This window comes from Silurus aristotelis, assembly GCF_946808225.1.
Source record: "Silurus aristotelis genome assembly, chromosome: 25".
Taxonomy (NCBI): Eukaryota; Metazoa; Chordata; class Actinopteri; order Siluriformes; family Siluridae; genus Silurus; species Silurus aristotelis.
In genome coordinates, this window is record NC_139598.1 from 11,107,043 (window position 1) to 11,117,910 (window position 10,868).

The following is a 10,868-nucleotide window of genomic DNA, read 5'->3' on the forward strand; positions in this document are numbered from 1 at the left end:
CCACATTGTTTTTTTATTGTGATGTTTGATGTAAAATTCACCGAAGCTCATAAACTATATGGGCAAAAGTATTGGGACACCTGACCTTTCCTGCCATATGTGATTTTTCTCCAAACTTATCCACGAAGATTTAGACACACAATTGTTTATGATGTCTTTGAATGGGGTGTAATAAAATTTTGCGTTCACTTGAACTTGGAAACCCAAACCTGTTCCAGCATGGCAATGGCCCTGCCCACAAATCGAAATAAAGACAAAGTGTGATAGGTTGGTATGGAATATTAGAAGTGGAAGGAACTTCAAGCACATTTAAAATAAGATGGAACACTGATTGTGCACCAGGTTTTAATGGCCAATATCTCACTAACACTCTGGAAGTGATGGTTAGATGGTTACAAACTTCTTGCCATAAAGTATATATCATACTAACCTTGTCAGCTATTTAGTAATCACCTATTGGTGATTATCTGATGTTCATAGAATGACAGTTGCACATCTACATTTTCAGGAACACCTATACACCTGAACATTTATGCTGTCTAATTATATTGGCAAATGTTTGCACACATATTCATAAGAATGGTATCCCTAATTTTCTCTTATAATTCCCTCCACTCTTCTGGGAATATGTTGCACTAGATCTTTGGAGTGTGCTTGTGGACATTTGTGTTCAGCAAGTACAAGGGTGTTGGTAAAGTCAGGTACTGATGTAGGGTGAGGAGGCCTGGGGTGCAGTCAATGTTCTAATTCATCCTGAAGGTGTTCAGTAGGGTTAAGATCAAAGCTGGTTTGTGCCTTTTATTTCCATTGACAAAAATAGAAATATTACAGCACACAAAGATTGCCCACATAATTGTATGATGGTCAGATGTCTACAAAGGTCTGTGCATGTAGGAATTTGTCTCACAGAAGCCTTATCTATTGAATAACAAATGTGTTTGTTTGGGCTCTATCTTGTCTTTTCTTGTGCAGCCCTGTGCAATGCTAAGCTGTCTGAATTAAGATCTTCATAAAGATGCAGTATTTTAATATCAAAAGAAATGTTTGATGAAATGCAAGATATTTCCAGGAAACAAAGCACCGCTGTTGACAATTTACAAATAATTCACAAAGATGAAATAAAATGTATTTTAAAGGATCCCTTAAATAATGGCCAAAGTCCTGTCTAGTGGGGGAAGAGGTGATGCATAGAACAGCATCCCTGGGTTTTCCTTCTTCATCGTGCCTCGTATATGTTTCATCAGTTCAGAATTCACCGCGCCGTTGGCCGCATGTGGCGTCTGGAGTCGCGCGCTCCGTGGGAACGCCCCCGCGCGCGTGTCCCAGCTGCGGAGTTTCCCAGGCTGCGCGCGGACAAGGCGTCCACCGCCTCAACCAAATCAATCACGTGCGAAACGCGCTGTCACTGTGAGCGCGCGGCGTCCTCGCGGTGATTCGGTTCAGGCGTAGTGTGGACTGGCACGCGGTACTGAGCTGGCATTGGGGACGACGTCTAATTTTTTATTAACGCCTCTGTGGGTTTGATCCGGTAAGGACGACACAGAAGTGCGCGCCAAGTTTTAATAGGCTGCCGCCTCACGCGTATTAGCAAAAGAAAGTGAGACAATCTCTCTCGCTCTTTTACACAACACACACGAGAGAGAGAGAGAGAGAGAGAGAGAGAGAGAGAGAGAGAGAGAGAGAGAGAGAGAGAGAGTCGGACTGGCACCTGTTAACTGCGCCAAGTAATATGCTTCGTTAAAATTTTAATCACCTGCATGTGTGAAGCAACTGCAATGCAATCATGCCTTAATTAGCACAGCAATTAACATGGCGCTCTCCTTAAATTCACACATCCGTGCCAGTGTGACTGACTCCATCACTGCCTTTTGTCCTTGGACTGCCATTCGTTTTTATTTACAAACATTCGTTTTGTTCGAGTTATTTCGTGCGTATTTCACAGCTCCATCATAAATAACAAGATGGACAAATTAGTACACTTTCAATGGCTTTATATGTTATTACTTTTTATTGGAATACCAAATTACTTAAAAAAGAAACCTAAGTAAATACTATAAACTGCTGGAATATGTACCTATGGCTGATTGAGCTATTGGGAATAGTTATATTTTGACTGACACACATGGCAATTGATCACTAGTTTCCATGCCATGCTTCCATCACCGATTGGACTAACACTGTGGCCAAGTGGAAAGCTCACTGATAAGTATTGATCAGCAGAGATGGCAAAAGTACACACATCCTTTACTCAAGCAGAAGTACAGATACTTATGTTTTAAAAGACTCTGGTAACAGTTGAAGTACTGACAACACTTTTTCACTCAAGTTAAAGTAAAGAAGTTTGGTCTCTGACATGTACTTAAGTAAAAAGTAGCAATTACTACTACCTTTTTGTATCATGCTGGTAACTGCTCCTTAAATCATATTCATATAATAATACAGAATTGTTGGCTAGCCTACATCTGTGGTGCCAGAAAATGATACATCAGTGGTAGGTCAAAAAAGCCACACAATGTCAAGAAATAGGTCGATGGACTGAAAACAGCACGTGATGAGAAAAAAATATATTGATCATGTTAACAAATAGATTAAAACCAAATTAATGAGCCAGGTTTGAAAATGTAAGAAGTAGAAAGTACAGAAATTTGTGTAAAAAATTTAATGAGTGAAAGTAAAAAGTTGTCCGAAAAAGTACTGATACCAGAAACATCTGCTTAAGTACAGTAACAAAGTACTTGTACTTTATTACTACTTTCCACCTCTGTTCAAAAACACATTATAGATTTGTTTTGTGTGTGTTTCATCCTGTTTTATGAGTGTATCAATCATTGTATCATCCCCCCCCCCTTTTTTTTTTTTTTTGCATTCCATAGAAAGTGGCATCCTCAGTGTTGTATAAAAAAAAAAAGCAAGCTTGGTGGCATTTTGGGGGGATTTTGCAAGGCTGAATGTGCTGATTGGGCGCCATGGCACTAATTTGATTTAGCCAGAAACAGTTTAAGGAAAGGCCAGTGACACCACTTTCATTCAATGTGCATACTTCATTGCATGCATCATGTTTCTCAACTCTGGCTTAACAGATGACTTATTGTAACTGCATACTCAGAATTATTACCATGAATACAGACACATGCTCCAGTTCCCTGATCTATAATTAGCATGATAGAAGTTGTCTGCACATGTATCTGGATGGGGAACTGAGTGTGTTGTGGACATTTATAATGTGACCCTTTTTACTGGATCGGCATTGTTTTGGCCTTATATTTTAAGCTTTAAAATCCAATACTTAGGTGTATTTTTAAACAAGAAACTCCCTATTTGTAGCCAAAACAGCTACATAAGTCAAAACAATGCCCCAAAAATGTGCTGCATTTAAGATGCAGAATTTAAAGCCTTAATTTTGAGTCATATTATTTGAGACAGACCTGTTTTGACCAGTTGTACAATTCTGGCCTAAAGTAACATAGTGTTGAAATATTACATTGAAAGGGTTTGACCATACAGGTTCTGATACGGGATCTGCTTTTGTGCGGCCCTGTAGAAGGACATTCTGGAATTTTAAGGGTGACAGAGAGAGACAGGCTGGTATAGCCCTGAGGCCTAGCTTTTCTTTCTTCTCCTATTTCTTTCCCTTGTTTTCTTGGCTCATATGAGGCTCATGCAGTGTCGTCTGAGTAGAGACAGTGGCAGAACAGTGTGGGACTTTCCCTCTGATTTCATTAGAAGGGCTTCTGTGAATCATCATGAATGAAGATATGCTTCATTCTGTATCTGCGTGAGAGAAAATGTATTATTAAAGCTCCCATATGGCAATGGCTGTTCGTGCCCTAGCCTCCCACAAAAAGAGAAAAGCAAAGGAGAGAGTGTGTAAACGCGTGGCGTGTGTGTTTGTGTGTGTGAGATTCAGCCAACAGCCAGCGGCAGCAGGCGGTGGAGGGTAAACACAGCACCTCTGTCACTGTGAGTACCCACAGAGCAGCATTCTGCATGTAGGTGGTTTTGGCTCAGGAAGAAGTTTTATATGGATATGGAAAGAGTACAACAAGAGATGAATGAGGGATATGCGTGCACACGTGTATGTGTTTGTGTGTGTGTGTGTGTGTGTGTGTGTGTGTGTGTGTGTGTGTGTGTGTGTGTGTGTGTGTGTGCGCGCATGTGTGTGTCAGCATGACTGGGAGTGTGATTGCATATGCTGCTATTGTGTCTAAGCAGAATTTGGGCCATTAATGTTAACCCACAAAGCATATTACATTGTGTAGTGAACCAGACACACACACACACACACACACACAAACACACAGACAGACAAACTTTAAAATTCAATAGTGTTTTAGTCAAAATCTTTAGTAACATTAATCTACACAAGCTAGCTTAGATTTTTTTTAACTCTTTATCATTAGCATGGTCAGTCACATGACACTTATGGTCCAATCAATACATACAACTCATTTTAAGGTCTGACATAAAATTTAATTGGGACTTATTTTCTGCCTTTTATATACAGTGAATCTTTTCCAAGACAGTATCATTTTACCCACCATCATATTTAGAGCAGTGTTCTCCTGGGATCCTGTTTTTCCACAATTTGGAGCAAAATTGCTCAGGGGAAATTATTCCTGTTTCCCCTTTATTGAGAGACATGTCTGTCTTTATCAAGTTTACTAACATCATCGGGCAAAGTAGGCTTCACACACTGACTGTTCTATAGGACCAACAACAAGGTGGCTGATTCCAGCATCAGTGTCTGAATGACTAAATAACCCCAGCTACATTTCACAATCTAAAGGAAAGCCCTTGGTGGTATTAAATTGGGAATTGGATGTTTAACAAGGACACAAACTTGTCAGGGAGAGCAATACAGTGAATTAATTATGATGACGTATCTCCTGTTCCTTTCTTCATTAAGATTTGCAACACCTTACCTATGGATGAAGTTCCACTCTGAATTGGAGACCACTCTGTGCAGCTGGGGATGGTTCAATATGAACAGCCTAAATATCCATGAAGTTACCTAGCAACACGAACTATGAGGTATTTTATTGTAATTATATCAACTGTCTGCTACAATGGCTTAGGACTGCAAGGTGCATGAACAGTTCTGCACTTAAGCACCCTTTGCTGAACAGTACACCTCAACAATTATGGAACTTTAATAAATGGACATTCAGTGCCACCCAGATGAGGTTGGGTTGCCTTTTGAGTCTGGTTACTCTTAAGGTTTGTTCCACATACTGTCTCACGGAGTTGCCACAGTTGCCACTGGCTTGTTCGTTAGGGATAAATGTCTAAGAACAAACTTACAGGTACTAAACCTATACATTCCATACAACTTTATAACATAACAGTAGAGCATACATAGAATGTAGTATAGAAAAATTGTAATTCATTACTTTTGTTTGTTTATTTCTTTTTTGTTTTAAAATTGCTGTTGTCTAATGATTTGATGTCTTGATTCTGTTTAGCCAATAAGCTAAACTATTGTATTTGCAATTATATTCCTATATACATTTATAGAAAAATAGTAAAATTAAATAAACAAAATATATATTCAACAATTTGCAAATCTAATAAACCCATATTTCTTTCACAATAGAACTCAGAAAACAAATGTTGAAAATAAGTAATGTACTATTTTAAATAAAAAAAGTTTATTTTAAATATGATGGCCGCAACATGTTTAAAGAAAGATGGGACGGGTGCAACAAAAGGCTGCACAATAAGGGTTACTAAAAATAAACACCTGAACGAATATTTTGAAAGTAATTGGGTTACTGGGCAACAGGTCAGTAACATGATTGGATAAGAAAATATTAACTTAGAGAGAAGAGTTTCTAAGAAGTAAAGATGGGCAGAGGTTCATTAATCTGAAAAACACCTGCATTTATAAATTGCGGGGACTGTTCAAAATAATGTTCATTAACTTTGAATATCTTATTATCTTTATAATATCAAAATGTTAAAATCAAAATATCAAATGATTCGAGGAATCTGGAGAAATCTTTGTGTATAAGGGCCAAGAGTGAAACCAAGTAGTGAAAACCTGTGTTCTAAAGGCCCTCAGGCATCAATGCATTAAAAACTGCCATAATTCTTGTAATGGAAATCACTGCATGGATTTAGAACAACCTCTAGAAATCACTGTCTGTGAACACAGTTTACTGTGCCATCAACAAAAACCTCTATCGTGCTAAGAAGAACTCATATGTATTTTTATATATTTTCCATAAATGCTGCTGTCTGATCTGGACTTAAGCTCATTAAAAATGGGCTTAAACAAAGTGGAAAATTTATTTTTGGCAAGACAAATCAAAATGTGAAAGTATTTTTGAAAACCATGGATGCCACATCCTCAGGACTAAATAGTAAAGGGATCATTAGTCTTGTTATCAGCTCTCAGTTTAAATGATGGTATGGGGTGCATTGGTGCCAATGGAATGGGCAGCTTGCACATCTGGAAATGCATCATCAATGCTGAAATGTATATACAGGTTTTAGAGCAACATGTGCTTCCACCAGTTGACATATTTTTCAGGAAATGCCTTGCATATTTCAGCAAAACAATGCTAAACCACATACTGCATCTATTACAACAGCACATATTCATAAAAGAAAAGTCCAGGTGTTGAACTGGCCACATGCAGTCCAAGCATGTCACCAACTGAAAGCCTTTGGTGCACTATTAAATAAAGCATTTGACAGAACAGACCCAGGACTGTTGAGCAGTATCTGACACAAATGGGACAAAATTCCTCTCCCAAAACTCCAGCAACTGGTCTTCTCAATTACCAGATGTATACAGACTGTTGTTAAAAGAAGAGAGGATGCTACACAGTGGTAAACATTTCTCTGTCCAAAACATTTTTGTGTTTTGTGTTTTGTGTTGCAGCCATCAAAAATCAAAATTGTCTTATTTTTCCATTGCAATTGTGCATTTTCTTAGTTTAAACATTTTAATTAGGTTCTATTGTAAATCACAGCATTCTGCTTTTATTTACATTTTACCCAGCATCTCAACTTGTTCTGTAATTGGGGTTGGAGTTAAAGTGCAGTTTACTTGCCAATTAAAATAACAACAAAATGCGTCACAGATTTGTTATCATTGCATGCCTTTAGTCATTACCAAACGCATCTTTTTTATTCTAGGAGCAAAACGCCACATGTCAAGGAGACAAGTCAAATCATCTGTTTAAAAGCTCATAAAGAATTTTTTTTTTATCTCATAACTTTCTCTTGGAATCTGTTCTGCCTACACCCTGCCTCATCTGATTAATGGTTTCTTTTAACCTGACAGGTTTGAAACAGGTTGATGGCCCAGTTTGACACTTCAGTAGGTCACAGCTCAACAACCTGTTTATGCATTTTTCACAAGTCTTTGATCTGAGATATTGCAAATATGGAGTCTTGCTTTACTTAATTGCAGGTCTGTAAAATAGTTACATTTTTGCAGTATTGGATTTTTTTCTTCCAAAATAAGATATGAAGTATAATTTCTCACTTGAATAACCACCATGCAGGGGTGAAGTAGTATCATAACCTTCCCTTTCTTTTACTGAAATGTAGGGAAAAATCTTAGATCCTAGATAGAGCTCAGTTTAAAACAATAATTCACTGATATTACATTTTCAACAAATTCTCCACATATTCTAGGCCACTATGCAACATTTTGCAGCTGAAATGGTCTCACTATCAAGAAAATCAGCTTGGCAGAGGGCTCATCAGGGAGAGATGTTTATTCAAAGCGTCACGGCCCAATGGTGCTTGCTTGTCAATTCATTAAAGCTTTTAGATGATCCATGTCACAAAGGCATGCATGCGTGTGTGTGTGTGTGCGTGCGTGCGTGCGTGTATGTGTGTGTGTGTTTGGGTCGCGGTCCCTTGGGGGGTCCAGTAGATTCAGTAATACGTTTCTTACTTTGAAATGTCTTTTTCCCTTCTTGAAATCAGCAGATATAATTTAACAAAAATTATCATGTTCAGAATGATAATTAAAATAAATGTTTTTATGTTTTTATTAAACACACACTATGACACACAATAGGTATGTCACGTCAAAAATGTGTGCACGTTAATTGTAAGTTTACAAATTTTTGCAGATGGAACCTGCAGCATGTGCATGTTTCTGAGCAAAGCCTTGATTATATGGATATGTGAAGCACTGAGAGCAGAATTCTACTCTTATTACATTTTTATGCAATGTGTCCATGACATTACAGGAACACTTCGGGTGCATGGCCTTACTTAAAATAATTAATCTTCTGTATTCTGTATTAATTAGAATCAAAGTGCTTTTCTTCTCTTTCTTCTCTCTCTTTTCCTTTTCTTGATACCCATCTACCTGAAGACTGTCCACTATCTATACAGCTATGATGAGAGTGTGTTCTGTTGTTTTATGTATATAGCTGGTGGGCTGTTTGGAGGTGTGGAGAGGTATCAGATGAAGAGGAAAAGAGAGCATTGGCATTGTATTTGCCTAATTTGCCTACATCCTGAGGCCATTCTTTAACAGAAAAGTCCATAACTGTGTCGCTGGAAGCTATTTGAGAGCTACCGTTTTGACTCAATTATGGAGGCTAGTCTGACTTTATACAACAACACTCAAAAGTTGTGTTTTATTTACTATCTCAGATGCAGTAAATGCAGCACACTCATTTTAACAGGATTCTACCTGTTGAGGCAGGTTTGGATGTTTGTAGCACAACACAAAGCTCTTGCAATAAAATCAAACAGTTTTGGGTGTCATAATCTCATGAAGTCACGATCAAGGAGGAGATCTCACCTAGGCCAAGCTTTTCCTCTTCAGAGCTTAAAGGGCTTAGAAAACAGGATTTCAACTGCCATACCTGTTTTACAACCTACTTTCTTTAAGTTTAGCTTAACTTGGACTGGGGTGTTACTAGTATTACACTAAATCAAGATATTTTCATTAAGCAAGCAATGACAATTAAATTGCTAAATCCAAATGTAACACACCAAAAATGCCAATATGACATGTTTTGGTGATTGGTGTTTTGTGTTTTGGTGATTGGTCTTTTTTTTCTTTCTGCCTGTCCTTTCACACCATTTCTGCTCTCCTGGAATTAAAATTGCCAGTTTGATGAGTTTAAGAGTGTTAGGGAGATCTGACTCTGTGTTAGAACCTGAGCACAGAGGCTTTGGAAGGGGATAAATGTGCCTTTGAAGTGTGATAGTGTAAGCATCACCTGGGGCCAGGGAGTGATGGAGAATAGCCATTTGCTTTTGTTATTCAGAGCTGTGGGCTCTTAATTGCAGCTCAGCACAAAGGCAAATATAACATTTAAAGTTTTAAAGACTGAATGGGAGGATGATAAAAGTCTCTGGTGTTTTACATAACGCAGACAGAGAAAGAGAGAGAGATGTTCAGAGAGCCTAGCTAGTCTCCATAGAGTAATTATCCACCCTGAGGTTTTTCTCTCATTGCCCGTTTTACTCTAAAACAGTATAATAAAGATTATATCTACTGGTATAGTTAATAAATGTAGCCACAAGACAGTGAAAGGACAGAAACAATTTGCAGGACAGTGCATCACAGTTTGTATTTAGGCACTGAAATATGTTGACATTATAAACTTTGTCGATTAAGTGGCAAATTGTACTTCATGTATTATCCCTCAGTTCACTAACTGAGAAACAATACATTATTTTAAAATAAATGTATAGCATATAGATTCAAAGAAGCCTACAGATTAAGAATATTGATTTTAGATGCAGTTTAGATGGAATAATATACTAAGATTTTTAGTGTTGGAAAAAACAACCAAGCAATTTCTGGTGCCTAGATTTTTACACAAACTTGTCATATTTTCTTTTCACCTTTTGGCCACACATTTTTTGTCAATATTTTTCTCAATTTTTTATTTCACAGAATGTGCTTTTGTATTACCTGCCACATCTGGGAGTTTCCTTTAACAATATAAGCTTCAGTCTGTTCATGTTCATGCTGGCATTCTCTGGAAATATGTGTTGTGATTGGTGTTGCCACAGTCCCTTCGATCCTACACCATCAGTCAGCACCCTGTATAAGATCAGGCAGATCAATGCAGTTATTCTCAGTTCCAGATTAGTCACCCTTTACAGGGGCTTTATTACACAGAACAGATTGCAAAAGCTGAGTCAGTGTCCAAATAAATAAAGTGAACAATGCACCTGCAGTAAACCTGGACAAAGCCCCAGTGTAGATAATGGGAATTTGTTTTCAGGAAATGAGAAAATAATATTATAAAATTGAGATTTATTTTATTGTTGAATTGAATATGAATAAAGGACATGTATAAGCTAACCATGACCTTAACTTTTTTGTGTTTCCATGTTAATTGAAATGTTAGTTAATTATTTATTCCTGCCAAACCAGGGTTGATTGAAAATTATTAGAAAAGATTTTGAACAACCTTGTAAACTCTGTTCCTTCTCTCTCACTCCTTACAGCTATAACGTCTCAAAATCTAAAGACCAGGGTCATTAGAATTTCACCCTGTATGTAGTTGAATATTAAGACTGTACAATTTCAGACAAAACTATATAACAGAATAATAAAATAATATTTAATATGACAGGAAAACAACTTACAAGAATAACAATAACTGATGTATAACTGTTTACCATTTACCAGTAAATTAAGTAGAATTCATATTTTAAATAGATAATAATAATTTATTTTTTTTATATTCTAGTCCTAATTATCACATAATTAGAAATATTAGTCTAAGCATATGAAATTAATAATTAGTTTTACCCAAACTACTGCTTCTTTAAAATAAAGTTTGTTAGAAATCATTTGGTGTGTGTGCCCTTTCCTACGAAATCCTTAGGTGACTAGGCAACAGGAGAGTCACAGTATTTTGTTTAGATTC

General features: G+C 37.2%; 1 long non-coding RNA gene across 1 annotated transcript in view; it reads left to right on the forward strand.

Annotated features, from left to right (window-relative positions):
• Window positions 1-1,178: 1,178 nt before the first annotated feature.
• Window positions 1,179-10,868, forward strand: part of LOC310720040 — a 17,351-nt gene continuing 7,661 nt past the window's right edge. Inside the window, exons 1-2 of the long non-coding RNA XR_014531639.1 lie at window positions 1,179-1,528; window positions 4,907-5,031. This is a non-coding gene — a long non-coding RNA (uncharacterized lncRNA). The remainder of the gene's footprint in view (window positions 1,529-4,906; window positions 5,032-10,868) is intronic.